Source organism: Arachis ipaensis, chromosome B1, assembly GCF_059453495.1.
Source record: "Arachis ipaensis isolate K30076 ecotype BB chromosome B1, ASM5945349v1, whole genome shotgun sequence".
NCBI classification, from domain to species: Eukaryota; Viridiplantae; Streptophyta; class Magnoliopsida; order Fabales; family Fabaceae; genus Arachis; species Arachis ipaensis.
The window spans coordinates 7,930,392-7,935,288 of NC_142436.1; positions in this window are offsets into that span (position 1 = coordinate 7,930,392).

Here is a 4,897-nt window from a genome sequence, read left to right on the forward strand (position 1 = left end):
TCCAATTGAAGATCTTGTGAGGTTCGTGGTGGTGTACCGCTCGCAATAGTGGGGTTCGTGGTGGTGTACCGCCCACCGGTTTTCAAGAAGACGATATTCGGGTTAGCTACCGGATGTATCGGGTTCTAACAAAGTAACCGACACGTGAGCTCACGGCCAGTAGGAAAGGCATGCATCATATGCATTTATGTGACTTGTTTGGTTTTGCACTACTTGGGGTTTCTTACTTGAATATCTATGCTTATTTGCCGTATTTGCTATATTTGAATATCTACTTGTGCTTGCCTTGTCTACTTTGTCTGTCTGTGCATCGGTATTTCGGAGGATTGGAGAAAGGGATGACGAGCTTAGGGATAAGTTAGGATTTGAGATGGAACTAAGAAACCTTAGATACCTCACCCTATTTATGGTTTAGATGTTAGTTTTAAGTTTGAATCTATTGTCGGAGTTCTAGGATTGCATTTGGCTTTTCCAGGACATTATATGTTAGTTATGTGGACACCGTTACCATGCTGAGAACCTCTGGTTCTCACTCCATACATATTTTGTGGTTTTCAGATGCAGGACGTGAGACACCTCACCGAGGCATGCTGGGTGCTTTCTGAAGCAAAGAACTGTTCTTTTGGGTGTTTTATTTTGGTAGAGTTATTATATAATTGTATCTCCATTGTATATATGTTTGATGTTTGTCTCTCTTAGAGTTTGACTTGGAGAAACAAGTTTTATGAACAGTATTTTGGGATTCTTTAGGTATATATATGTATGTACGTATATATGCTCTGGCCGGTTTAACTTTGCAAGCCAGGTTAGGAGCTTTGATATCTGTATCATTGGGATTCTTTTCCTATGTATATGTCTTTCACTCATATCTCGTCGGTTTACGTTTATCACTTACGCGAGTGATGCGCTTTTCTGTTTAACGCTTTGTTTTAAACTTTTCTTCAAAGGCTCCTCGTATAAAATTTCTTTCAACTATTATTATGTATATATTTTATTTTTAGAGGTTGTAATACCTCGCCATCTCTGCTTTACGACTCGAGCGTAAAGTTCTGTGTGGTAGGGTGTTACATTAGCCTGGTTCATCATTAATTTCAATATCAAACATCAAAATCCACATCTCATGCTCACACAATAACTAATCAATCCAACCAACTAATTAAACATTCATATACATCAAATTCAACAATTATCCTCATTATTTACTAATCACAACAATTCACATATTCATCCTATCCTACGGTCGATTAGCCTAAGTCTTCACGACACATTATATTTTAAATACGAGAAACCGAAACCATACCTTGGCCGATTTTCCGATAACCCGGAACACCTCAATTGTTTCCGAACCACAAGCTCCACAACTCCAGCCCCTCACCAACGATCAGTGACGGACCCAGAAAAATTTAGTTGTGGGAGGAAAAAAATAATAAAATTTAGGTATAGATATATTTTTTTTTTGTTTTTCACAATATCCAATAAATTAAGAACTAATCTATCATAACTTTGAGTTTTATTTAAGAGGGTCAATGAATTACTACACACACGAAATGAAATTCGAACTCCCAACACTTGTTTAAGCGGACGATTAAGCTAATCACTCGACCAACCCAAATTTATTTAGATATATTTAAAATTTTAAATTAGAACTATCTATACATATTGATAAGAATTAGAAACATATACACAATCACTTATTATAGTATTTAAAATAAAAAAAAAATAATTTCACTCAGTATAATATTTAAAATAATAAAAAAATAATTTATAATGACTTTTTTTTATTTTTAACATGACTAAATATTATTTTTCTATATATGTTCTTAAACAATTATTTTACTTTTTATTATCTCATATTTAATTATAAAATTTACTTATTATAGTTTTTATGGTATAAATAAATTTTTTATCCAAAATAATTACTATAACAAGACTATTTTAATAATAAATATTAATAGAGTATATTAATATATAGATAATATGTTTTTTATGTTAAATATTTTTTAAAAAGTCACTAATAATTTAAATTGTATTTAATTAGAAAATTAAATTTTAATTTAATTATCAACTAATTAACTAATATAATAAAATTAATTATCACTATTTTTTGAGTTTATTTATTTTTTATTTTTTATTTTTATACTAAATCAAATTTAACAATATAATTATTATTAAATGTTAAGACAAAATATTTTTTTAACATAAAATACAAAAAATATTTATATTTTATTTTAGATAAATATAATATAATAAAAGGCATATATATATATATATATATATATATATATATATATATATATATATATATATATTAGTTTTTTTTTTAAACCCTGTAGGGGTAAATTCCCCCTCCTTCAGTGTAGGTCTGTGCCTGCCAACGATATCCCTCCCAATTTTTCAAATTAACTCCAACTAATAACCAATTTCAATCTAACATCATAATTATCACTATAATCAATATAGAATTCACTAAACTAACATCTCACAAAGGGTTTGAGGGTGCTTACCTTTTCCACAGTTTCAATAAGCTGAACCCAACATTACCCGCAAGCTAATTCGACCCTAAACATCGAAATTACACAAAATTCAACATGCATTCACATTAAATTTTGAAACTGGAGAAGGAGAAAATCGAAGCTGAGAAGTGATTTTCTTACCTAATAGATTATTGGGCTTTGAATGAGAGGTTAGGGTTATGGAGTTTTCTTCCTTCTCCTCATGCAACCAGCAACGTGTTTCATTACTTGAGTTGGGTTGGGCCTCGGGCCCAATACGGACTCGGTTCGTTCGGTTCGATCTGTTCGGTCCAATCTTAGACTAAATTCTTTAAAATTAGTGTCAAAATTCTTGTTTTAATTTTCTCTATCATATTAAACCATAAAATTCTATTTTTTAATTTTCTTAACTAATAAATAATTATTAACTAATTATTTACTAATCTCTCGAATTTTACAATTATCATTATAACTAATTTTGTTATCAACAATATCCAGACGAACATATTGATCTTATTTCTAACAATACATACTAACAATACAATTAATAAATAGGTTTACCCTACACATATGTACGTAAAACACACGTAATTAGTTAAATGTTAACACAAACACAGACCCTAAATAATAATTATCTCCAATAGCTTAATTATTAATATTATAACAATAATTTGTTCAAATTGCTATCTATTCTACCTTATACAAATATAATTTATACACTAAACTAAGAATTTTAATTTATATTCTCATACAATCTAAAATAATTAATCAAATTATCCACAAAATAAACTCTATTAATTTTGATTATTAATAGTGCTTAATTAAATTATGTCATTAACAATAAATAAAAACTACCAAGAATCCTAATATCAATTGTGAACATTAAATAAAAACTACCAATAATCCTAATATCAATTGTGATCAATAAAATTAACTACTAAACTAAATTCTAATTACCATTCTACTCTAACAAATACAATTAATAAACCTATAGCATAAATCTAATCATGTCATAACAAATATAATCTCATTTTTTCTTTGCCTACAGATTATTATTATATATATACTAACGTAAACTAACTAACTAACATTGTAAACATATATATATGTAAAACTAACAATTATCTACAAATAATATAGGTTAATACTACAATTTATTTACTATAAATTATTAAAATTACAATATAATTATTTTCATATTTATATTAAAAAAAATTAAAAAAATACTTACATAATGAAGTTGATTAAAATAGTTAACAATATAAAATTCAGAATGATATACTTTTTTTTTCTTCTTAGCCATTGTGGTTTTTATTTAATGTTAATGTTTGAGTTTGGTGGTATGAAAGATGGGGGATGGTTGCTAAGAGTGAACCAAATGAGGTTCAAAGGGATGAACGAAAAGAGAAAAAAGAGATGAGCCTCGTAATTAATTGCCATCAACCCCACTCTTCCATGTGCATGCGTTACACGTGGTTCTTGACCACAAATCGGAGGTTCAGAATTGTGGAGCATCTATTCATTGTCGATCTCCGATCTCCGATCTCCGATCTCCGATCTCCGTTGATATATCTCTGTCTGTCGAATTGACAAGAGATTAAATTTGAGGCTCAAATTTCGGACATCAAGCAATCACTACTAAAAATGGGATTTTTTTGGACGAATTTTGAGACGGAATTGAAATAAATTTTGAACAAATTAGGGACAAATTTTTCTTTTAAATAAAATTGGGACGAATTTTTTTTATCCCAAAAAGCCTTGTTGTTAATTTACATTTTGTCTGAAATTTCGTCCGAAATTTTTTTCAGACGATTTTGTGACAAATTTTGAATAGGCATTTATCTGCTAGATTTCTAACTATTATGATGTATTTTAGACGAATTTCAGACAGATTAGCCAACATAAAGACAACGTATTTCAGACAAATTTTTTTCGAACAAATTTTAGACAAATCAAATATTTCTTTTCAATTAAATTTCAGACAAATTTAATTTACATGAATTTACGTATTTAAAACAAATTTCATACAAAACAAAAAATTATTTTCGCACAAATTTTCTACAAATTTAATATAATATTTCAAATAATTTTCATACAGAATAATTTGCTATTTAATATATAAATATTTTATAAAATAAATTGTATTCGATTTGCTTTCTATATTAAGACCATCATAATCATTTTTTCATACTACATCATCGAAATTATAAACACATAATAAAGTCATGAAAAAGCCAATTACCATAAAAAGATTAAAAAAATATTTATTATTAAAATACTTGTAAATAAATGTAATCAAACTAAAATAAAAAAAAATAACTAAACTAAAACAAATAAAAAAAGCCTTTAAAAAGGTCAAATATCATGAATAAAATAAAATGTACTAACTAATTCACCTAAAAATT